Here is a 27,345-nt window from a genome sequence, read left to right on the forward strand (position 1 = left end):
TCTTAGTAAGCCTCTGGTGTGAAACGTTGCCTAACCATTTGACAATGTAAAGAAGTTCCATAGAATACCTAAAATCTACAATCCTGTGCCCACTTATTTGGAAGTAAACACCATTGAAGTAAATTGAGCTTTCTTCTGAAGTAGACACGTATAGGTTTTTCTGTAAGATACTTTTTATATCAGCTCACAGCTGGGTGTTTTGTGGAAGTCCTAGTCAACATATAGAGATAATATATTTAATGTTTTTTTCCCCTAGAGTTTTGGGGTGTGGCATAGATTTTCTAGGTTGCCTTTAGATTACTTGAACTGAGATTTATATATTGATGGATTATGCACCTGTTGTCAAAATGATACTTTATGAAGTTCCTGGATAATGGGTTGAGCAAAAACACTAAAGTTTCGATACTTTCTCTAGTGTTGCACATCCCGTGCACACAGCACTTACCCAGAATTTCAATCAGAAGAAGTCAGACACAACTGTGTAATTATTCAAGAAGACTGTCAGAGTTATTGTGTGTGGCTTGATCAATATTAAACATCAGCAAGATAAGAAACCGGGATTTTTCAGCCAGAAACTTGTGATGCTGCTATAAATGTATGGTCCACTGCTATTGGGTTAAACCACAAGAATGATGCTGTGGCTGACCATCTTTTCACATGCCAATTCAGAGCTCCTATGCTGAATTTTAAGCCATAACCTTTTAGAAATTACCTCCACATCTATGATGAATACTGTAATGGTTAGAACATTGTTATTTGTTTCTGTTAGATAGGGGGGGGGTGCTATACAGTAGTTGGTTTAAAAGCTACACTTACTGTTGCCTCCTCAAACTGTGAAAATGCAGAGTTACATCAGCTAGCAAAGCTGATTAGATACTTTCTTGAGAGCAATGAATAGTTCCTTTTCACCTTTAAGTGTCCTTAAGAACCATGCTAATGTACTGTTAGCTGGCAGACATGTCCCATTGGGAATTTTTTTCCTTTCTATCCACATGTCACGTTTCAGGCAGAGTCTATCTATGGATATAGCAAATAGAACCTATTGTTTTCTTTTTAAAGAGACATGCTTGACATGCCTAACTTTCAGTTGTCACTGGTGTGGCCTGCTGAGGTGATCTGGGGTACATATTTCAAGGTTTCTCCGCCTCCCACTATTGATACCTTGGGGGGGAAAGCAGAGAAGCCTTTTGGGATAGATGCTACAGTCTGAAAGAAAGGGCTGTAGCTCATTGGTAGAGCATTTCCCTTGCATGCAGAAAGTATCAGGTTTAAAATCCAGCACCTCTAGAAGGGGAGCTGTGTCCCACTTCACTGCATGAGGGGAGGTGCCCCCCTCCCCACCCCTGCCATAGTCTCACTTACTGGAGTTGTACTGTTGTGGGCACAGCTCCCGGGTTCTGGTGACATCTTGCATCTCTGGCAGCAGCGGGTTGGGGCACCTGTGGCAATGGCACCCCCTTGGATTCCTCTGATCAAAGCAGCTGGTTCTGTGTGTCACATGGGTGGGCTAGCCCTAGGGCTGGAAATGTCCTCTGTCTACACTCTGGAGAGCTGTTGCTAAACGGATCTGTTGTGCTAGGGTTGCCAACCACAGCTCTGTCCGGATTTTCTGTCCGGATTTTCACTTTTTGCAATATGGCAACCCTACAGTTGTCTGACTAGGTATAAGGCTGCTTCTTATGTTCAGTTCTCACTAGTGTAGCATGCTGAGGTTGGTCTAGTGTTCTAGTGTGTGTGTGTGTGTGTATCTAGGTTTCTCCACTGTTGATATCTTGAATGGAGGAAGGGCTCCTTTGGGATGCTTCTCTTGTTCTCTGTGCTCTCCACTGCTTTGTTGTCCATGATGTCCTGACTGAAAAAGAGGCATCTAGGAACCCATATACCCTTCCTCTGATGGAGGATTTCCAAATGTGTAAGCACCCTAGTCTGTTGCAGAAAATAATGTGCCACAAGATTCTTAGTTGTTTTTGATGGAGGACTGGGTCACATAGACAGGCTTTTCTGCTGGCACTCAAGGGTCCTAGAAAAGGGGAAGGAAAGGGGGCTAGAACCCCAGATGATCTGCTTGTTGTAATGGTCAAAAGCTAGCTGATAAAGAAGATAAAGGGAAGTTGCTTTTCTTGGACAATTTTCGGGGCAGAACTTTGTTGTGGAGAGAGGAGCTGAGAGAGAAAAGGGGAAAGAGAATTGAGGGATAGCCAACATGGTGCAGGATGGGGCAGACATCCCAAGGACAGGGATGTGGGTGTGTGGGTGTCAGTGGCCCTCCAGATGTTGTTGGACTACAGTTCTAGCCAGTGTGGTGTAGTGGTTAAGAGCGGTAGACTTGTAATCTGAGGAACCGAGTTCGCTTCTCCACTAGTCACTAGTCACACTTATTTGAAGTCTCTCAGCCCCACTCACCTCACAGAGTGTTTGTTGTGGGGGAGGAAGGGAAAGGAGAATGTTAGCCGCTTTGAGACTCCTTCGGGTAGTGATAAAGTGGGATATCAAATCCAATCCAAACTCTTCCCATCATTCCTGGCCATTGGTTATGCTGGCTGGGGCTGATGGGTGTTGGGATCTAGCAATATCTGGAGGGCACCATGTTGGCCACCCTTTATCGATAAACTGTCTTGTTAGTTCAGTTATTTTAACATTGGGTTTCTTTGAGTGCCCCATCCCTGTCTAAAATGATAAGAGCACACATATTGTAAACATGCCTTCATATCAATGCAAATTTCTGCACTTAACATTCATAAGTGTAAGCAAAGTGTGGAGACATTTGCTTCTGAGAGTGACAGGGAGTAAAATATAACCCACTACATTTTGTCTCAACAGGCACAGGCATTTTAACAAAAATCCAAAAAGTATGTAATTACAACAGTGTAGAAGATCAGACTTTCATATTTGAGAATTATTTTCATTCATTTTAATTTGGTGCTTCAATTCCCTGGAGGAAACAATCACATCACATTCTAACCCCAGAGCAATTTAGGGGTGTTTAAGCCCCATGTTCACAAAATCTGTCCCCCTTTGCTCACAGAGATCTTTAACCATCCCCATACCCCACATACAGTAATTGGTTTGTAATAGGAGCTTTGGCTAGAAGATGCACAAAGTTTTGAAAGCATTTTTATTAAAAAAATATCCAATTTTTGCTATTGAGTTCATGATAACATTAAAAAGGAATGCATTTTATTGTAAACCTAAGTGGCTATAGATATACAGCACTCACACAATTGTACTGCAACAGTCATGTATACTGTATTTCATATTAACATATACCACACAAAAAAACAAAGTACACACACCACGTGTTGGCAAAATGTGGTGCTTTCTCTTTGTGTGATTGAAAAGACTCTTTGTGGTATTGCTGAGGGATGATTCGGGAACAGCAGTAGGCCATAGTGCTGAATGTACCTTTAATGACTTGTAATATGATGGATAGATTCTGTATTAGGGCCAGTTCCAACTGAGCGATTGATAGCTGCAGGGTAAGTATTTGAAAAGCCTCTACATGTTGTTTCTGCCCTGTGGAAAGCCAGTTATGTGAGAAAACACCAAGAAGGCTCAGAAACTATATTTATGATGTCTTGGTAGCTGCACAACTGGCTCATGATAGGCTTAAACTCTCTAAAATGGCATAAAGGAAAATAGGAAGGTGTGTATTTAGAACACCTCTATGGTTCCTCTAGGGATGGGATGAGGACAATCCATTAACTTTCACATGTATTTGCTTTTTAAGTCTAGTTCAACACATTTATTTATCACTCTGTGATTTCCCCCCATCGACATAGAAATTAATATTTATTTTAAAATATGTTTTCTTACAATGCACAGTCGTACCTTGGAAGTCGAATGGAATCCATTCCGGAAGTCCATTCGACTTCCAAAATGTTCAGGAACCTGATGAGTGTGGATCCAACCCAAATGAGCAACTTACCCCAATAAAAGTTGATCTAAGATTTGTCCCTGGGCTACCTGTCCCCTTGCAGATAACTTTAGAGCCTTAAAGCATCAATAATCTGGCCTGGAGTTGGGCATTCCCCATTCCATGACTCCCTTCTGGTGAGAACTACTGGACTGGCAGGGTGTAGTGTGGTGGGAGGCACTGGTTTCCTTGGGCTTAGTGGAAGGTGCCCATGTGGGCCCTGGCTGTGGCCCTCCAGGTGCTGGTAGTAGGTTGCTGTCTCTCAGCCACAGGCTCAGTAGTCTCCTCATCTCCAGGGTAAGATTCAGGACTGTAAACCTGGTCTGGAGACTCAGAACCTTGATAGACCCTAGGCTATACATGTCAATGGCCTGATTCATTATAAGCAGGGCTCCATTGATCCATAATGGATTACTTCAGGGGTGGCCAACTCCCTAGAGACTGTGATCTACTTTCAAAATTAAAATCTGGCAGTGATCTGGCCCCGCTTTTTAGGGAGGGGAAATGACCCGTTTTATAAGGGTTCACTGACTTTTTTGCAGCTCTTCTGAGGGAGGAACAGAAGCCAGATAACAGCCTCTGTTTCTAAGCTCCAGCTTCCCTTCAGCAACAATAGATGCCTGCACAGGCAGGGCAGGGCAGGAAGGGGACCAGCGATCAACCGTGATCTACAAAAACATTGCAGGGATCGACCAATAGATTGTGATCAACATGTTGGACATCCCTGGATTACTTTATCCATGAATACTGTCATAATTTGTCACTCTCCTTATCTCTCCATAGACACTGAGAAGCTCTAGAGAAACTCTCCTTATCCATGTTTCTCCCCCAAATTCTGCAGTTCGGAATTACCCAATTTTATTTACACACTGTAAGTGATACATTGGGAACTTCTCATTTCTATTCTTCACATGTTGTGTGGGATAAATAGCTCCATCCCCTCAAATAAGTATGAAGCATCTTTTGAGTGAATGGTTGCTATTCTAGCAATGGTTGTTTGCATGAAGGAACCTGTATTTTCATTTCTTGCAAAAATAAAGGGGTTTTGCACATCTGCTCAGAGTAGACCCACTGAACTCATCAGATCTCATCAGTTGATATTGATTTCAGTGGGTTTACTTTGAGTATTATGACTAGCACTGGATATAGTGAAAAATTCTGTGCAAGCATTTGTCCTGTCCACATCGAGAGCATGCCAAAGTGCAAGTAGATAAATAGGCACCGATCTGATGGGAAGGTAAACGGCGTTTCCGTGCACTGCTCTGGTTTGCCAGAAGCGGCTTAGTCATGCTGGCCACATGACCTGGAAGCTGTATAACGGCTCCCTTGGTCAATAGAGCGAGATGAGTGCCGCAACCCCAGAGTCGTCCGCGACTGGACCTAACGGTCAGGGGTACCTTTACCTTTATACTGTTTATAAGCAAGACATTTCAAAGAAATATATTAAATGTTAATGTTGCATCTGGAGAAAATTCCTGAAGATTTCCATTCCCTCTGCACAGCCTTCAGTCAAGTTTCCCAAATGCCAGCCAAGTATTAGGCACAGAATTGAATTCACAATGCGTTTAAACTGAGTGAAACATTTGCAATTGATGTCCATATATGCATTTTTAAGCCTAAATGCATTACTACTTGATCCCTAATATTTTAATAGACATTGAAGTTGGCAAAAATAAATTATGTGACTAGACATTTATTAACAAGAATGGTTTCTTCCGTAACTTGCAAATAATCAGTTGATTTTAAATTAATTGCCATACTTGATTAACATATTTGAGCAAACAAAGCTCGCTATTTATCTTCTGCCAAAAGTAAGAAAGTAATTACACTGTTCTTTCTCTCCCTGGATATTATTATGAGATGCTGATATTGACAGAATGGAAGATGGTTATATTGCCATTTCCCATGTCCCAAACGTTCTATTCCTAGTAAGTGATTTTAAGGGAATGTTAATCCATAAATCTCCACCCCACCCCCAGTTTCTGTCAAAGATTCTTTAAAGCCCTTTGAGTTCTTTGCACAAAAATTTCTTTGCTCATGTCAGAATGTCAGATCAGAGAAAGTGAGTACTTCAAATTATGCTAGCAGTTAACCCACCACCAGAATAATTTCCAAATTGCAGTTTCTACTTCTTGAAAGCCTAAGCGATCATTCCATTTGTAACCTAATTTCTGTAATAAAAAAGACAGCATTTTGGGTTTGAGGCTGCCTGAACCTAGATAAAACTTTTGAATATGCAAAGCAAATAAAATCAATCAGTAAAAGTGACAGAGGTTTTTTATATATATATAAATGATCTTGTGGCAGGAAAGAATTGTGTCCTCAGCAGGGAGTGGTGGCACCAGGTGGGAAGAGAAGAAGGAAAGGAGCCCATCACTTCACTGGGTCCCACTTCCAGAAAGTAATGGTGTAGCAACCAGTTACAGATCCATATTGTTCACTGAAATGCACAACACCAACCTGTCTGGTAGGAGCAGTGTTGTTGTTTTTTTCTGGGGGTACGCAGCGGTATGCATACTCCTAAACATTTTGTGAATCTAACAGGAGAAGAAACTAATTTTTTTTTTAAAAAAAAATTGTTTCTTCTCTAGCACGGTGAATCATCAGTTCCATTGCTACCCCCAATGGCAGCCTCATTTCCCGTCATGGTGTTTCCTGAGTCTCAGATGGAAGCGAGCGTTTAATGTGTGAAGTAGGAGTTGGAGATAGGAGGGAAGATGTTAGTGCACACAACCTCATGCCAATGTGGAAGTTACTGTGAGATGTCAGTCGTGTAATATGGGATAATGCATGTTCTTTGTACTTTTTGTCCATTTTCTGTTTTTATTTTTCCCAATTTGAACTATAAAATGGTGGTTTTCTTGAGTCAAAATGAGAGTGCCCTTAAACATTTTTTTAAAGAAAAAAACACTGGCTAGGAGAATATTGGGAAGAAGGGCACCATGGGACACTGGCAGCTTTACCTGTCTTCATGAACTGAACACCCAGGCTTGGGGTGTAGATGGCACCCTAGCTCCCCCTAGATTGATTGGTTCAAGGCTTGTGCTTCTCAGCCCCTTTAGGCAGGGTTGGAGAACCTCTTTCAATCTGAAGCCCACACTTCAATATAGACAACCTGGTGTGTGTGTGTGTGTGTGTGTGTGTGTGTGTACATGCCAGGGATAGGCAGGAAGAGGGAAAAGTGAGCGGAGAAACACATGTGACTCTCACTTTTCAGGAGGTTACATTCTGGCCACACAAAACACAGAGGTTTTGACATTCACAAAGCAACACATACACACACCTCCATTCAGACAAGTTCTAGGCAATCAGCTGAAGAGGATATGGAGCAGGACCAGTGAAGGGTGTGGCTTGAGGAGAGAGGTCGTGGCCTAGGAGAGTCCCAAGGGCTACATTTGTCCCCTGGGACCTGAGGCTCCCTATCTCCCCGCCTTAAAGGGACCTCAGCTGTCACTGGAATTGCACTCCAGTCCTTTGATAGTCATTCTGCCTCCCTTTCTGTTTCTCAGCTCCAACGGAACTATTACAGAGTTATTTGGGAAGGAATAATTATACTTGCAAATAAAATAGAACAGGAACCCAGAATGCCTATGGCAACAACAACAACAACAACAACAACAACAATTAATGGAGAAAGGATCAAAATCACAAGAGAAAGAGGTCGTAACAGGAAATGCCTAAGCAAAAACCGATGCGAATATAAGACAACAAAAGACTAAGAAATGTTGGGAAGGAAGCATCTGAAAGTCATTGTTGAAAAGCAGTGGCTTCACATGGCAAAAGAACAGCAGCAATCTTCGGAAAAATGAGGCAGATCGGCAGATCAAGTTGGATCTTCAAATGAAAGTTAGATTGTATTGTGCAATTATACAGGAAGTTTCCCATGAGGGTTGAGGAGCTATTAAGCCCAGAAGGGACAAGAAACTGGTAGACACTGGTGGTGAAAAACTATTCATTAAAAAACAAAGTAAATGTCAAACTAATTAATTAATCATTTGAATTAATTTAAATACTGCAATGGATTGTTCTAGTTTTCTTCTGCTTAACGTTTAACAAAGACCCTGTCTCTACGTTCCACCCCTCCCCATCTCTATAGGTAGCATCAACAAATTTGCATTAATGTTCCATCCAAACTTGTATAAGATGTTTGGAATGTGCAGTAAAGGCCTGCCATTCCCCACACAGAATAAACAGGATTTTTTGTGACAAATGCACCAAGGCTTTGCTCCCTGGATCGCAGGCTGCATCAGGAGTCTTGAGGAGCTTGTGGAACCAGCTCAGCTGAGAATACCATGCCTGGTCTGGCTAATAGGGGGTTGCGAAATCAATATGCCAAGTGATGGGCTCTCGAGGGAATGAAAGGATTAGAAGAGAAAGCTCGCGGAAGCCCAGAGGGAGATGTTCCAAGCATATGAATAGATACCACTGAGCCAGCAAGCTTCACTGGAAGATCATTTGACATTTTGCAGGGCTGTAATGTTCAGAAAGCCTGCAGCAGTTTGGCAGCCCTCCTGTATCAGGGGGTTGCAGAGCGGGTGCCTTGGTATAGGGGGGGGGGGGAGCAGAGCAAAGCAGCTGAACAGAGTGAGTAGTTCAAGAACAGGCATAAAAATGAACATGTATGGCATATCAACCTTAATGTTTCACAGGGGGTGATGTGAGAATTAGATATAATCCATAAGATTTTAGCTAAGGGAAATGAGACAACCATTTGCAGGTGGGGTGGGAGACACAAGAATCTTCCTTGCTGGGTTTTTGCTGATGTTTTTTTTTTACACAAAAACAGCAGAAAACGAAATGATGTCACTAGAAAGCTGCTGGCTGTTGGCACTTTAAGCCTGCGATTCTGTCTCCCTGATACATTAGAAACCTCACACAGGAGGAAGCTGCTAGGAGCATTGTGCTTCCTATGCAGAAAAGACACCTGGGTAGATGAGGGAAATGCCATATAATTTCTCTTGCAGAATTATTCTTGCATATACTGAGAGCTGCTTGCCTTTTCGCAGATATTATAAACTGGGTGCTTAAAAGGGCCCCTCTCCCCCACCCAAAAGGTGCATTGAATTGAGCCAGGCCATTGGTCCATCTACCTCAGGCTTTATTACATTGGTTGGCAATGGCTCTCCGGGATTCACAGTGGGAGTATCCCTCAGCAAATACCTTGAGATATGGGAGCCTGGGACCTTCTGCATGCAAAACAAATGCTCTAAATACATACACCCACCACATACATGTACACATTTCTGGCTCGGGTGACAGAGCAAGCAAACCATTGGCTCGTTTCACCAGACCTTTGTTACCCTTTCTGTGTTTGTGTGTGTTAACTTAGTCCCTCACCCTTCCCCTCTTGCCTCTCCCGTGGCAAGACCACATCTTTATTTATAGCACTGTGGAGATAATATGGATGCTAAATTGAGTGAGTTCTCTAGTCTAAGCTTGAAAGAGCTGATAAGGCATTCTGTGCCTCCCCCCCTTTCTGCAGCTTTCCCCTTTTTTCTTTCTCCTTCTCTCTCTCTCCCTCACTTTTTCAGTGGAGTGCATCTTTTGCTCTATAAAAAAACACAGCCTTTGAGCTCTGGCAGTAATTGACCGACTCTGGCATACATCATAAGAAATGAATGATATAGTCCTTGTGGCAAGTGGGGTCCTGCCATGCAGTTCCAAGGAAGCAACAATTGCTCACTGCAATGCAGGTATCCTAATGATTTTTCACTCCATTGTCTGTGTGCCTTCTCCCTACAGGAGAAGGAGCTCAGGGTTATGCAACACATCATTTTGTGGGAGTGATGTATCCTTTGGAACATTAACTGAATTAAGTTTGTGTAGCCTGATGCTATGATGGCTTCGTTTAAAAAATGCCATATTCCAGCACTTCCATTTTTAAGTAACTCACTCCAGCGACAGTGAAGTCTGTTCTGTTAGCATACCCTGACATTTAGCTAGATAGTCTCTCTGAATATTTTTATTAGGAGGTAGAATATTGAGTCACACTCACTTGGGGTCATATGTGTGGCATGACTATTTCCCATTGCATTTCATTGAAAATGTTTTCTCGGCTTTATGCCATAAGATCTACCATCTTTAGCCATAATAAATAGATAACATGGGCATAAGTTACCAAAGGATGAACAGTGCAACATACTAAAATGCAACAGGGATGGCAAAACAAGTTCTCATTTTCTTTACCAATCGGTGCACCACTTTGGTGATATTCAGATGTTTCATCCTGTTCAGGTTCTGTTGTTGCAAGTCTTACCCACAGACACCACCTTAGAAGGGGAGCGTTGCTCGGAAAGTATCTCCATAGCTTGAGGCAGTAATGATCATGACATATTGTATCAACAGCTCTTGGTGAAATTTCCAAGATGGCGGTGTGACATGCTGATGGGGGTGGGAATGGTTTCACAGGCATTAAAGGAATGACAATCAACATCTGAGCACATTATATGCAACCTAGACATTATAAGAAATGTCTTGACAGTTTTCATTTTTAATGAAAAGCAATCTCAAGGAACTATAATTCTGAGTGAGGTTGACGTGTAGAGAGAGAGTGCTTAACCCCATATCCCACTTTTCTGCTCAAAGTTACTTCGTAGCACAGGAATTTCAGGTGGAAAAAAAATACAAGGAGAAATGATAAAGGAGTCTTCCTTTCCCTTTACTTCTCCACTCAGAATTAGAGCATCTCAGCATTGAACAAAAGGATACATATGAGGGATTCAGTCTATGTGTTTGCATGTAAGGAGCAGTCTTCCTTTTAGGGCCCAGGTTTTGAGATGGCATGTCATATAACAGAGAGGGGACACAACAATTACAGAAAAGAATGAAGAACTCCAAGCCTGCCCAATTTGGGTTACTTTAGATTTCTATGGAAGATGCATATATGCGTATACATTTTTACCAGGACATTTCATCTCTCCACCCTCAATGTGGATTCACTTCTCTTAAGATACATTTTTGGGGGCAGTGTAAGTGCTGGTGTATAAATTGAATTTCAGCAAATCCACTTAGACAACCTAGAAGTTTTGAAAACGCCACAACTTTTTTCTTCCCCGGTCAGCTATTACAGGATGACATGTGAGACGTCACACCCAGTTCCATCAGTCATATCAAGGGATTGGTATGTCATGTAGCCAAGTGAAAAAGGAAGACAGAACAAATTACAGAAAAGAAAATGATGAAGAACTCTGATCTGCCTTAGACAATCACCTCAGGCAGTAGCAAAAATAGGTTTTGAAATAAGCCACTGGCAACAAATCCTGCAGAGTACATTGTTTGCAGAAAGGATTTTACAGATAATAAATCCATACTGAACAGCAAGCACTCTCAGTGGGTGTTTTATGTATTTACCTAGTGAGCCAACATGCTCACCAACAAAAAAGGGGGAAGAACTATGACCACAGAAGGTGACCATCTTAAAGAACAACAACATAGCAAGGACAGAGAGCCTGCATACTGTAACCAGGAGAGCTAGATTTGATTGGCGGAGGGGGTGGATCACTGCATTCAATGCAGCCTAGAGCTTCAAGGTGGTGGGGTTCTTGTGTGTACAATTTCTGTGGAATGTGAAGTTTTTGTTTCTATTTCTGTATTATTATTTTTTGCACTCAGCAGAACATTCCAAAACATAGTATACTCTGTGCAGGGATGGGGGAGAAATGGAACCTGGTATGCAAACCTACCTAATTCACACTTTCTGAAATAATATGCAACCTGAAACACAGCCATCCTTCAAAAATTCACATTTTTCTCCAGTCAAGTAATATGAATGAAGATACACATGCTATTTAATGAATTGAATTAACAACATTTATATACATGATTGTAATAAAAGCTCGAGGGTGTTTACAAACAATAAAATGATGCATAAAAACACACATGGCAGTGAAAATAACATACCCAAATGCATTATATTAGCTAAGTTGTTTTACAAAACATGTATATTAGTCAAAAACTGCTTACTAAAATGTGTATTGCAGGAAAATTCCACACCTAAATGCTGATTAATTTTCATGACACACACACATACATGCACAACCTGATATGGAAACGTGAATAACTGAATTTAAGATTAGAAAGATGTTTTTTTTAAAAAAAATCACAGATTGTATACAGCATATTAATTTTATGAAACAAATAAAATAATATATAAATATCCATGTTTTTGGATAGGTTGTTGTTGTTGTTGTTGTTGTTGAGATGTGCACATTTCAAAGGATAGCTTCCTTTTTTGGTCCAAGTGTGAATTTCCCAGTACGATGAAAAGTGAATGAAATTCCTTTTCCATCCCTGTATATTTATTATTTGTGAGTAACTCCCCCCCCCAAAAAAAACACACACCCCATAACGTAAAATAAGATCTGGAGACTATTGCGAAACAGGAGATAATTTGTGAAGAGGAGCTTTGTAAATGTATATCAATTATATTTGAGCAAGCAGAAGTCAAATGATGAAAGACTGTACCTTAGAAGTGATATACAGTACAGTGGTACCTCGGGTTACAAACGCTTAAGGTTACAAACGCTTCAGGTTGCAAACTTCGCTAACCCAGAAATAGTACCTCAGGTTAAGAACTTTACTTCAGGATGAGAACAGAAATCATGCTCTCTTTTTTTTTTAAGTGTCCCCGGATTCTTTGGAAAAAATCTGGTAACCTTAATATAATTATGTTGGAAGACCCACCTTATAACAATGACTTTTCTTTAATGGGAAGCTTGTACTCTATTTTTTCCACCCTCACCCCCAATAAATGTCCCTCGGACCCCTTTTATTCAAATCATACTTAAAAACAAGTATAGATATATATTAGGCACAGCAGCAGGGCAATGGGAAAACACTAGCAAATCCTTGATCAGCAGCACCAAAACAAACCATCTAAGTTGCTATATATATATATATATATATATATATATATATATATATATATATATATCAGGACAGCATAAAAACAAGGATGTCTTAAGCTGTTACTTCCTAGATTATTTTCCTATTTCCTGTCACAGAACTACAGAAAGCTATGCTGTTAATCATTAGACAAATCTTGCCGTTTTTGGCATTGCAGTATTTCAGTTAAGAAGTCATTTTGTTTTAATGAGATATAATAGAAGTTTTGTAGTACTAAATTACCTTTATCAAATAATACGCTTATTGTCATGACAAAATCATAAGAAAGCTTCCATTTACCATTGGCATCACATTAATTTTGGAACCAATTAATTGTGCACTTAATGATTTCCTGTAATGGCATTCGGTATATCAAAGAACTGTCACTTGGAATGCTTAGTGGCAGTCTTTAATGTTAACAAAACAAACATACATACGGAACATAAATGATATTTTAAAAACATGAAAAATCTAAAGCAGAAAAGTTGAAATCAACGAACTTTTCCTGTAACTATATAAAACACTATGGCCTGTTACATCCAAGAAATATTGAAAACTAGTTCCTGACTTTAAACTTAAGCAGGTTCTCTTGGATTATTTACCAACCATTCCAACATCCTCTTTTCGTGTTTGCTTTTTTTGTTTGTCTTCTACTTGTAACACTATAGACAGATTGCACCATTCCATATCAGGTTTCCATGTGCTCAAACATAGTCCCATTCTATCATTTTGTAAGGTTTAAATACACGCACACAAGCACACACAAATTCAGCATTATTTAGATATCTTACCCACCCTTCACCATAAGGTCCCATGGCAGGTTACAACAATGTAAATATACACTATTACAATATTGTAATTTTATACAATTTTACTAGAGGGGAGTGTCTGGCATTGCCTGGGAATTTGTTTGGGAGGGAGTGATTTTTCAATATTAAAGTAATTTGTGAGTTTGAAACTATCACACCAAAAATGGGACAAGAAATGTCAAAGTCACATCTTGATGTACCATCCTGATTCAAAATGGCAGACAGTATCCAAACATCACTAAAGTCCACTACTGCCACCTTGATGCCGAGTTTGGGAATATGTGTCAAGAGGCGGCTGAACTTATGCCGGAAAACAGGTGAAGCCAAGCCAAAATCACATTTCAGCCTGCCATCTTGATTCAAAATGGCAGCTGGAAGCCAAACATTAGTTGTGGCCATTGCCCACACCTCAGGAACTTTAATATATATATATATATATATATATATATATATATATATATATATATATATATATATATATCCTGACAAGTTTGGTGATGATATCCTGAAAGGCAGCTAAACTTGGATGAACAGCATAAAGGGAGTTGCTGGTTCTGGTATCAGTCCAAGCAAAAGCTGTAGCTTTTCACCAGGGGCAAGATGGGTGGAGACACTGAGGCCTACCTCAAAATGGACTGAGGCCTGTTGGTGGTCCTCAAACCATTATTTGAGAAACACTGGGAGCAAACAAAAGATAAAAAGACAACTGTCTAAATACATTTTTATCCTGCACATTACTTGAAAAGGATATATGGTGTAGATCTGAAATAATTACCTTGCAATTTATGTACCATAAGGATACTATATCCATTACAACACAATGCTAGGAGAAAGCCAAAAAGCAATTATGGTCTTCCATTTCCCTTAACTTTCATCTTACACCACACAACAGCATAATCACCATTGTAGTTTATTTTGCTAGGCGGCATTGTAAGTCATATCCAATTGCTACAGTGTGGTTCTAATTAAATCCATTACAGTGGATTATCATGATTTTAGAACCCTGTTGGCTTAAATCATTGTCAGCATAAATCTCAGTGCATAAAGATAGTGATACCACTACCAATTTCAGCAACATGAGGAGCTGTTCGATTCACTTTCAAAGGTACTTCATAGTGTTTATTTTAATCTGCATCTCCATTGTTATACATCAAAGATACAATCAATAAGGAGGGAAGGAAATGAGCAGTTTGATTGGAAAAGTGGCTCTCTCTCTCTGACAGCCTGATTTTGTGCTCTGCTGGACTAAAGCAATGGCACAGAGGATCTGGGATAAGACTCTGGTTTTGATGGGAGAATAAGAAGAAAGGTTTTTTTAAAACAACAACAACAAACAACAACAACAACAACAACAACAACAACCACAGGATTGGTAGATTTTTGTCAAGGTTGAAGGATTGTATTTGAATACCTTAAAGATTTTTGGTGAAACCTCTAGTTTACGCCCTGGTGATCTCTCATGTACATTACCTGCAAGACTCTCCTTTCTAGTGCTCCATTGTATCATCCCATCTCTCCACCACCCTGTTACCAAAATCATTAACCTCTCTTGTCTCTTTGGTCAAATGATATTCCTCCTATAGTCCCCTACCCTTGCTTCCTGTCAGCTACCTTCATGGTCATGCCCTTCCTTATCTCTCTAATTTATAACCCAACACACCCATTCTTTAATCTTCCAGCTTAAACACCCTCAGCTTCCTGAAGGTTTCGTGTCATCTGAAAAGACTGCATCCTTTCTTTATTGGTGCCCCATATGCGTGGGACTGATGCCCAGATCACCTCCATGATGTCATCTCTCTTCATTCATTCACTACCTCCACAAATCCCACCTTTTTCACTCAACCTACTCATCCCCATGCTCTATTCGAATTTCCAACCAATGCATGCGACAAACCCATTTCTCTGTTTATCCCTGCCTCCACCTTCATTTCCTTCCTCTTGTGTTTCCCCTTCATTAGAACTTCAAACATAAGCTTCTTCTCCGCTCTTCTATTCTGTAAAATGTCCTGCACGTTGATGGTGCTCTAGACAGCAATAGCTCCAAGGTCACCCATTGCGCTTCCTGGCTGAGTATCACTCCAAACTCCAGTTTTCCACGACATAGTTTAGCACTCTAACCACCACACAACACTGTCTCTCTCTGTTACTCATGTGTTATTGTGCTATAGGAAAAAATAATTTGTTTTTAATGGTATGCAAGGCAGAAATGGATAGCTGTCCAATTTGCCTAGGAGTTGGATGGCTGCTATTTTAACCATGGCAGTGCAAGCCGACAGCACAAGATTGGGTCGAAAGTCCGCAAACAATTATTTTGGGTAGGAAAAGATGATAGCAATTTTTGCTCGGCAGTAATGCATTTCAGGGGCTGGCTACACAGTCTGCTATTGCTATTATCAAGTCAAATAGCTTAGATATAGTAATCTTGGTAAAGGTATAATGATAACAGTAGCAGTAATATGGAATAATATGACTTGGTTGGCATTTTAAAGAAGAAGGAAAGGTCAGGTGCCCAATGTCTGAAAAAGTTATTTGATATATGGAACTGCTCAGTGTAATGTCTCATCACCAATAGAGTAATGCATCACTGTCATATTGTAGAATAATGGGGTTATAAAAATAAGAAACAGGTGATGCTATATATAGGAGACCAACAAATAGAAGACCTACATTTCTATTGAGCTCTAAAAGTGGAATTGACTTGTGTTTCTCAAAGGTTTATGGATTACAATTATCCTAGACCAACACAATGATCCTTAGGATAATGTGCCACTTTTTCAGCACACACAGAACATTCTGTCCCAGTAAAACCCCAATATGCCATTCATCATGAAATCGGGGCAATTTGCCCCATGCTTGCAACCAGCTACTATAATATATATACAGTATATATTAAAAACTATTTCTATAACCGTTGAACGTCATGAGGAAAGAATCATAGTAACCTTGGGCTGCAAACTGTTATGCAGCAGTTGGCATCTTCTTTGACAGTGTCACTCAGCAAGCATTACCAACAAACGGAACACATGACCTTGCACACCAAGTATATTCCCACACAATTTCATTTACGGTAGTGGCCATTTACAATAGGTCATACATTCATGGATATTGGAAGGTTATGCCTGTAGTTGATTTGGTAAACGTCTGTAAAAGGTGTGAGGTTTCAAAGTTCTAGTGTTAAATTAAGCATTGAATCCTATGAATCGCAAACAGTGCAATTCATATCCATTTGGTTAAGCACCTCTCCATGGTGCTTGGGCAGGGGCAAATTTGTTCCTCCACTTACCGCAGCAGGGGGGTTTCTTTCTATGGGCCATGGTTGTATCATGAAATTGGAGAGATGTCTTGCTAGTCAGGGAGAATAAGATGAACCTTTATAAGCCTACTCCACCCGTGAGCTGAGCACTCTCCATGGTAACTCACCTGTGGGAAGAGAGGGGGGGAATGTTCCATAGCTCCTTGCACTAACTGGAAAACTTAGGGGTTGTCCCATGCCTGGAAGCACAGGTCTGAGTGGTTTTTCCCTTGCCATGCTCCTCTTCCAGGGAAAACCCACTCTTTAGCTTTGAATTGGAACAAACAGCAATCAATGGTAACCTGATTGCCATTTGCTCCGATTGAGCACTAAAGAGCAGTTTTCCGGGGTGGGGGTGGGGGAGAAGCAGCAGAACAAGAGGAAATGTGGATATGCCTTTAGTAGGATACAACCCATTTTCCCCTTTGGGACAAATATATTTAACAACAACAACAAAGACCCTTCCAGATTTGTCTGCAGCGTTATGTTCACACAGCACTAACACCTTTTCCAACCATTTTTTCTTCTCCTAAAAGCTCAGCACAGAAGGCTGCAGCAGAAGGCAGTCACTCTCCAGCAAATCCCGCTCACAAGTTCCCCTGTATGTGCATATTTTGTTTACAGGAGCATTAAAACATGTGAGGTGGGAGTTAATAGAATACTAAAATAGCACTTTCCGTGGAGCATTTTAGAGCAACCCCATCATGTGAATTGGCTTCTGCGGCTGTATTCTACCAAAGAAAAGGAAAAAGTCAGACTGAAACTTCATAAAGGAGAATATCACACATAGCCTGGCCCTGAACTTTGATGAGCAGTTAGTGAAGAGGAACTGGGAAGAGTTGGCAGCAGTAACATCTCAGATTTGTTAAATAGACTACTTGTGAGCTTGGTCATGCAGTTCTAAATGAGTCCCTATCACAGCAACTTGACTACGGTATATTTGACTATTATGAAGAGAGGAGAATCATCTCACAGGGGACCAAAACATTCAAGATCCTTGATGTTTCTGGGCAATAAAGAATAATTTATTTTATGTCATTGTCCTCTCTTTCAAAACTTGCATGCCTTCAGCTTTAATGAGGAATTCATTTCATAAACTAGATGAATAATCCGTTTCTTGAAATGAATTCTACTTTCATGAGCAAAGGAAGCACTGATCAGTAAAACTGTTTGGTTGCCTTGACTGTTAGAAAATGCATCATTTCTCTTTCATTTTCACTAACAAGGACCTTTCAGCACTGCTGTTCCTAATCTAACTGGGAAGCTGGTCCAAATGAGGACCGCTGAAATGAATGTGAGCTGTGCAAATGTAGCATCCCATGTTTATTTCAATATGACTTTTCAGGAAACTTTCCCATGAGATTTTGCCCTAAGACATAGAATTGTAGAGTTGGAAGAGACCCTGAGGATCATCTAGTCCCCCACAGCAATCCAGAAAGATGTAGCTGTCCCATACAGGGATCAAACCTGCAACCTTGGTGTTATCAGCACCACACTCTAACCAACTGAGCTATCCAAAATTGAAGTCTTCAAGATACAAGCTAGGGGTAAAGTCTGGGATGTGGGTGGTGCTATGGGTTAAACCACAGAGCCCAGGGCTTGCCGATCAGAAGGTCCCGTTGCTTGGTCCCAGCTCCTGCCAACCTAGCAGTTCGAAAGCACATCAAAGTGCAAGTAGATAAATAGGCACCACTCTGGCGGGAAGGTAAACAGTGTTTCCGTGCGCTGCTCTGGTTCACCAGAAACGACTTAGTCATGCTGGCCACATGACCCGGAAGCTGTACACCGGCTCCCTCGGCCAGTAAAGCGGGATGAGTGTCGGAACCCCAGAGCCTAATGGTCAGGAGTCCCTTTACCTTTTAAAGTCTGTATAAACATTAATTGGATAAATAAATCGTAGTTTGTGTATGACATATATGGGTTGTAGGGCATTGCAACTATGAAGTGAAGGCTTAGATATCTGTCGGAACTACTGAAAAATACCTTACTTACATTAACTTATCACCATCTGTCCATTTTCCTGGAGACTCATTTGTAGGCAAACCTCCTTTGAAGCTCTTGATAATACAACCTCAGCTCTCAGTAAACCAAAGAAACAACTGGTGCACAGTGAAGAACTAATACATTAGCCAAGTCTTTCCAGATATCATGTGATTATGAACACAGGTAGGAACCAGACCTATATTCTAAGGGTGCAGTTTTTAATGCAGTGGGTAAAAGCCCCACAGTGGACCTTATTGCCAAGTAGATGTGCATAGAACTTGGCCATATTCACACTATACATTTGATAACATCATGGAATAGTAGAATTGGAAGGGACCCCAAGGGTCTTCTAGTCCAACCCCCTGCAATGCTGGAATCTCAACTAAAGCATCCATGGGAGAGGACCATCCAATTTCTGCTTAAAAACCTCAAATGAAGCAGTGTCCACCACCTTCCAAGGGAGTCCGTTCCACTGCTGAACAGATCTTCCTGAAGTTCTTCCTGATGTTGAGTCAAAATCTCCTTTCTTGTAACTTGAAGCCATTGGTTCAGGTTCTACCTTTCAGAGCAGGAGGAAACAAATTACTCCAAAGTGCTATCATACTTCTTTAAACAGTAATGCCTTCCCCCAAAGAATTCTGGGAGCTGTAGTTTGTTAGGGGTTCTGAGAGCTGTTAGAAGACCCTGAGCTACAATCCCTGGATTGCTTTAATACACAACCCCCCTTTCAAAGGGAACTTTGGAGGGACCAATTTGTTGTTTGAATGACCTTATAAAGGACTAAAACTGAAAAATGCTGCATACCGTGGGATGGATCCTCTGGCCATGATGCTCTACCCCACCCCACCCCACCCCTCAAAAAAAAAAAACCCCTACACCTGATCATTCTCAGACTAAAACAACCAAAAAGTGTATCATGTGATCTGGACATGAAACCCCATTGAGTTAATTCAATTTTAGATTTAGCACCTGCCCCTTGTTGATTTAGTTTTGGGTCTTTTTAAAGCTACATGACAGGATTCTAGGCAAACATATTTCAGCAATGTAATAGAAAGGGACCCAAGCTAAACAGCAAAATGAATCCTTCATTGACTTGTGCAGTATTAGCGTTTTATGAATTCTCTCAGTAAACAGTTCAGAAAACAAATGTCTATACCTGTTATAGATTCCATTTGTATACATCAGTTGTTTGCCAAAATAAGTCAATACAGAGTTCTTTTTCACCTTGCCACATGCAAATGAGAGTCAATTTAGTTCTTTCTAGATGAAGGCTCAATATGCCTCAGGCAACGGTAAACATTTTAAAGGATTTAAACAGCATGCATGTAGACAGCAAGAGAGATAGACAGAGAGAAAGGAAGGCAGGCTTGCGTGTCTAGTGTGATTTGCCACAACTAAGTTTATTCTTAAGGTCCTGCTCTGTTCCGATATGAGTTGTTTCTTCATGTGACCCAGTTCAATTTCATGAAAGTGGAACCATCAGTCTGTCATGAAAAACAGTGAAAAACACAAATTCTACAATGGTATTTGGGCATTCATGATAAGCAATTGTGCAAAGGGAAGCACATAAACACAAGCAACCTCCATCCTTCTCACATGTCATCTGCAGCCTCCTTTACACCCTACAAGAATTTGAGGCCACATATCTCCCTTAGGGAGCCTCCTCAATTTACGGAGTTTCCCCAAGTGATGTTTTTGTAATGAGAGAAGCATCACCCTCTCAGCAAGGACCCTGCCACCACAAGGGCCAGTAATAGATGGGTGTCTGCCTTCCAACCTGGATTTTGGGGGTGCAGCCCCTTATCTCAGGAAGAGAGATCTGTCCCCTGGCTTGCATAAGGAAAGGGGTGGGTGTAGGGGCAAATCACACAGCACAGATGCATATGAAAAGAAGTGCGTGTGGGGGGGGGGGATATGGTTCTTCATATTAAATTCAAATCACTTCCAATCACTGCGATTGCAGCGCCCTGGGGATTTAAAACCACCATAGTGAAAGATCTCTTCACACATACAAACATTATCACTCAGGCCTGTGCAGAGATTGTGTGAGGCCCAGGGCGGGAGTCTTGTTCTTAGCATGACAATGTAAGTTCAGCAAGCCCCTGGCAGGGCCCACCAGCCAACTTAGCCCAACAAGTCCTGGCGCAAGTGCCCCAAGCTGCCCCCTGCCTCTCCACCTCTCCACCCCCTTCCTTCTTAAGCTTAGAGCAGGGGTCAGAAAACCTTTTCAGCAGGGGGCTGGTACATTGTCCCTCAGACCTTGTGGGGGGCGCACTATGTTTTGAAGAGAGAGAAAAAATGAATGAATTCCTATGCCCCACAAATAACCCAGAGGTGCATTTTAAATAAAAGGACACATTCTACTCATGTAAAAACACGCCGATTCCCAGACCGTCTCCGGGCCAGATTTAGAAGGCGATTGGGCCGGATCTGGCCCCCAGGCCTTAGCTTGCCTACCCAAGCCTTAGAGCATCTCCCTAGTTAGATTGGTTTCACCTTTTTTGAAAAAAATATGCAGTGGTTGCTTTAAAACCGCAGCATTTAGTTCCAACTTGAGATACCTCATTAATAGTAAAATCCAGTTGGGGTGTGTGAAAACATCACCTGAGTGGCTCGGGAAGGACACAGAAGCAGTGCAGAACACTAATAAAGGGTAGTATCAAGAAAGAAAGCAGTTCTCTGGTATTATTTGCAAAAAGAAAAGGTATTAAGGAGCTCCTCCATCAAGGATTTAAGAAAGGCAAACCCACTTGTAAAAGAAAACATAACACTTAGCTCTTTCCTTTTTTATTTTCACACTAGTACATCTTGAATTTCCCATGGGAACCAATAGATTGTGCAGCTTGATGAACTCTGTAAAGTAAGCAGCCTCAATGGTATAATTTCTGTTCTTTTCTTTCCTGAGAGATAATTATAAAGCAAGCCATTTTAAACATTATTTCTCTCAAAGTCTGACAGTGCATTATAAAAATGACAAGAAATTGCCTGATGTTATCAGTGATGTGTTACATAATCTTTAATGGGTGCAGCCCAATATAGAAACCAACTTCTCATTCTGAACAAAGATAATTCCAAGTCCATTAAATCCCAACTACAGATGCTGTGGAATTGCAAAAGCTCCACCAATCAAGGCTGCTATACGAACCATTATGACAGTCCGTGCTGGGTGTGTTATTCCTTCAAATCACATGAGAACTGAAATGGTTTTATAAGTCCCCTGATGAGAGAAGAACCAAATGATAGGAATGCACACCACTGCTTCTAATAATGGAGCAATTCGGGCATATGTCTCAAATTCTAGAAGAGCAGAAGCCAATGAGATGTCCTCAGTGTGTTGTTGGACTAAAACTCCCATCAGCCCCTGCTTCCATCAGTGATCAGGGATAAATTGAATCATAGTCCAAAACACTTGGTTATCAGTAGGTTAGGAGAAACTAGATAACTGGGAAAGCTATTAAAATTAGCTTGCCCCTCAGAGACGAAGACTCCAGCAATAAGGGAGATACTAACAGAGCTGCAGGAACATGGAAATCTTTCTTATACCAGGTCAAACTATTTGTTCATGTAGCCCAGTATAGATAATTTTGATTGAAAGCAAGTATCTGCAGTCTCAGGTCTTTCACCTAACCTATTTGATCAGTTCCCCTCATGCTACCCCCAAACTAGAGATGCCAGCGATTAAACATGAAAACTTCTTCATGCAAGACATTTGTTCTACCACCAAACTGGGCTTTTTAAAAAATAAAATGTAAATGACAATGGACAAATCTATCAATTTTGGTTTCTCTCCAATTCTCATTTTTTCCTAATGTGAAATTAAGTTCTCCACATTTGTGCGACAAATTTCATGAAAATTTGTCAGAATTTTCCCTAGCACATTTATGTATTTACTTTTGACACAACAGACGCATTTTGCAAGCAATTCCCCCCTAATATAATGCATTTTGTATGTTATTTTCACTAACATGTAAGCTATATGGAATTTTGCACAGAAATGCAAATTATGAAAGATGCTTGTGTGAATTAAGTAAGCTCACCTTTAAATGTGAACTGAGTTGAATTCCTCCTGCATCCCTACATATAAAGTAGTAATGGAATTCCCCACAAGCCCTCATGAATTCCCCACCAGTGAACTCAAACCTTCCCTACCACTAAAGTACCATTTTCTGTCCACCCCCATCTCTCATCTGAGGCAACTCACCGGCTCTCCCTCTGTTTCTCACACAAAGCAGGCCTCACTCTGGATCAACAAGCTCACTCTGTAGCTTTTGAGCAGCTTAACACCTTTCACCCTGCTCAAGCCATCACCAAGAGTGTCCAAGTTGGTGTTATTCAAGTTGGTGAGATTCTTACAAATCTCAAGGTGCCCACAGTTGGTAGGGCCACTAGATGGGCTTTTCCATCTCTGTGCTCCTTTCCAGCTGTGATGGAAAGCAATCAACATCCTCATAACACTGTGCATCAAATTTAGAGGACACACAAGCTCAGAGGCTGGGAAGTATCCAGAGGAGGAGAAATCCATACTTGAACAGCAGATATTTTCTCTGATGGCTTGCAACGCCATTTATCTTCATTGTTCTTCCTATATTGCATCCAGATGGAAGAAGGCCCTGATTTCTTCCTTGTCAAGTTGGCCAGTTGCTAAAAGGGGCTTTCCATTAAAAAAGCAAAAAGCTCAAATGAGTTAAAGTTTGCAAGCAGTGAACTCTAAGATATATGTTGTCTAGAGAAATAAATAACTGTTCAGACACTTCAGTCATTTTTATAAGTGTTTGCATTTGGAAGCAATCATAATACTGAACTGGTATAAAATGATTTGAAATTACTGGAGCACCTTACAATTCTAGATATAGATCTATGGTAATAAAATAGAAATGGCATCTTAAGCACTGAATCATCATCATCCACTGTGGATGCACTCATATATCAGGACAATGGAAAAACATACTGCCCTAATGAGAGGCATGCAATGGTCCATTAACTACCTTTCCCTGCTATCTTGGCTAAGGCAACATGTCCAAATAATGGATTGTATCCAATTCTGTCCCTCTATTCATGGAAGGCTCTGCAAACCAGTGGAGGCTTCCGTGGATAGAAAGCGGGAAAGGCAATTTGTACATTATTCCCCTTTCCATCTGCACTCCCATGCACCATCCCATGTTCCAGATTGCTGGGGCCAAGTCCTCTGCAGCAGTGTAAGATTTACTATATGGGGCAAGGGGATTCCGGAGAAATAATGGATTTATTCTGCTTTAAAATCCACATATATATTTTTTTCCATTCACAAAGGCCTCAACTAGAGCAGAAAGCTTTCCAAGAGCTTTGCTCTCAGGGAAATAATTTATTTTGTCTTATTCAGAGCATAGGGGAAAAAATCATTTTTTAAAAAAATCTTACAGGCCAATCCTACAGATTATTACTCTAAAGTAAATCTTGCTGGACATAGTTGGTCTTATTCCTAAATTAGTCAGCATAAGATAAAACCTTCTATGTGAATTTTCCCCCGTTAGAGAGCTAATGTTAAATAACAGCTAGCATTTGCTTTTGAAAAGTGGGCTCAGAACCCCAATCTCTGTCAATGCCCTCAGTTCACCAGTCTGTATGAGGGAATATCAGTAAATTATTTTATGGATTGTGAATAAGGGAAAATTCAGGTATAGATTGGCTACATATCAACCAGATTAGCATCATCTTGAACGATCCTGTGGTACATGCTGTAGCCACTAGAGCCCTGAAACCTTATGAACATCTAGCTGTAGCAAGCACCCAGAGAGGCAAAGTCTCTATTATATATTTCCTACTAATACAATCCCAGTTCTCTCTACTAACAACTTTAAAATTGGCTTAGGAGATGGATCCTATAGTCCAGTACAGTAGTTCCTAATTATCTAAGTACTGCAGCCCCCCTGTTTTGTCAAAGGCCAAGACATGGACCTCCTACTTAGGAAAAATTTGATATCTCTTCAGCCTCCAGATGTTTTGGACTACAATTCCCACCATCCCTGACCACTGGTCCTCTTAGCTAGGGATCATGGGAGTTGTAGGCCGAAACATCTGGAGGGTGCAGTTTGGGGGTGCCTGCACTAGAGTCTGCGGACCACCCATTGGGAACCACTGCTATAGGTGAACTGAAAGAATCTCAATGGCTTACAATATTGTCCCCTTGTCCATTTGTTCCCTGCCTGTTAACGTTAGGGAGAATTCTGTGAAGGTGGTCCACTGCTGGTTTTTTTTAAAAAAATAATTTTTATTAATTTTTAGAAAAAGAAAACACATACAAAGTATACAACATAAACGCTGTCCCTTCATTTTCCCTCCACCCACCAGCCCACCTCTGCCACCAGTGAGACCCATGGGTATTGGGGAACAAAGGGGTCCATTTTAAGCTGGGTTTGACCTCCCCCCTCCTTCCTCCCCCCTCATCCCCCCCTGCCACTGAGAGGACAAAGGTGGAGGATCTCTGGGGATTGGCTTATCCCCCAGCTATTTCTTCACTGTACTGAAAAAAAGAAAAACAAGGAAAAAAGGGGGGGGGGAAGCAAAAATATAAAAAGGGGGGAAAAAAGGAAAGGAAAAAAAAGGAAAAATGAAAAATATTAATGGCTTCCACGACTCTCCTCCTCCTGGATTTCCCAACCTCTTTACATAGTTATGGCGGGTTTTCTAATCCAATTCAGAATCTTATTCTTATAATATTAACACAATCCTCCTCCTTCTTCATGCTGTCCCCCTCTGAGCCCCACCCTGCCACTGGGGTAGCCCTAGGAATCCAGCAGTCAAAAGGTTCCATTTTTGTGTCTGGGTTTCCCTCCACCCTTCCCTCTCCCCTCAAGGCACCCCCTGCCACTGGGTACCAAGAGTAAGAAGGGGGAGACAGGCAGTTTTCCACCCAAACACCTCCTGATCACCAAAATTATTCAAAAACAAACTCTAAGCATATTTCCTCAGCCATTCTTTTAACTCCCTCCAGAAAGCTCTTAACCTTAAACTATAAAAATCTCTCCTTCCCCCCCCCAATGTCCCTCCTCCCAATTGGATCAGTATATCCTTTAGCAGGCCAAGATTCCGACACCGTTGTTCATAAACCAAAAAAAGTACCTTAAACTAAAATTTTTACCCCACACCAATTCTTTCCCACATCCACTTCCAGACCTCTGCTCCTCCCTCTTTCTGCCTTTCCCTCCCTTCACTAACACCATTCAACATTTCAGTCTCTCCAGGATTTTCACTTCCATCAATCTTCTCTTCACTTTGCTTCTCCTTGTCGGCCTCATCTCTTTGTTCTGATCTTTGTTTTTCATCATCCAACACATATTTTTTATGGTCTGAATCAGTCTCCAAATTGTCCTCAAATTGTTGCTCCTCACACACAATCTCATAATCAAAATTGTCCTCTAAATCTTGCTCTTGCACCTCATTCTCCTTTTCTGTTGGATTGAAGCATTGCCTTTCCTTATAGATATCTTCCCATGTTTGTAGATAGCCCAGCACAGCCTCCTGGAAAGCTCGAGAGAATTTTGTTTTCATAGTTCACTTGACCACAGGCAGACCAGAGATAAGGGCAGAAGGGTACTGGAAAATTCCTCTCTACCACGTTGTCGGCTCCATCTTGGCTGTTCTTATCCTTTGTCTTTAACCTCATCAGATTTCAAATTTACAGTCCACTTAAATCCTTTTAAAACCTTTTGAATCAATTTTTCCAATTCACAGGAATAAAATCGTCTTTCTTAGTCCTTTAACAATTTGACAGCTTTTGACAGCTGTCAAAGCGTCCTCCCCCTTGTTGCTGCTGAACCTCAAGGGGCAACGACACCGGGGGCTGGGGAGGTTTGGAAAAGTCTTTCTTTCTCTCGGGTCTGCAATCTTGAAAGAAGTTTTCCCTTTTCGGCTTGGGAATATTTAATGCGCCTCCCGATTGTCCATTTGGAAGAGATCGGCTTCCGTTACTTTAGAATCTCTTCCTATCTTCAAATTTAAAATGGTCTTTTATTTCCTTGGAAGAATCCGCCGCTTGCAGGCTGAGGACTCGGAGCTTCACTTCAAGGAGGTAAGATGAAACCCAAAAATGGCTCCCGCGACTCCACTCCGCTGGCTCTCGATTGCTCTACTGAGCTCTCGGGCAGCAGAGGATTCGCGTCCGGAGCAAACAGCTGGGCACTATGTCACCGGGACTCTCTACCCGGTGTTTTTTCGGGGAGTCCGCTCGCTCTGCGGACTTCCCCCCCCCCCTCCACGAAGCCAGGGACTTCGGAGCACGAAGTCCCTGCGTCCAACTTCACCAGCGCGACGAATCGGAAGCCCCCACTGCTGGTTTTTAACCCCACTCCAAGTAGCTCATATTGTAAGATCGGGTTCCTCTTTACGCTGGTGGGGTTGTAAGGTACGAGGAACATATTGGCATATGTGGCAAGGATGTAATTATGTACACAATTTCTGGAGGCAGGATGTAATGGAGGTTTGACATT

The sequence above is a fragment of the Zootoca vivipara genome, chromosome 4 (genome assembly GCF_965207765.1).
Source record: "Zootoca vivipara chromosome 4, rZooViv2.hap1.1, whole genome shotgun sequence".
NCBI classification, from domain to species: Eukaryota; Metazoa; Chordata; class Lepidosauria; order Squamata; family Lacertidae; genus Zootoca; species Zootoca vivipara.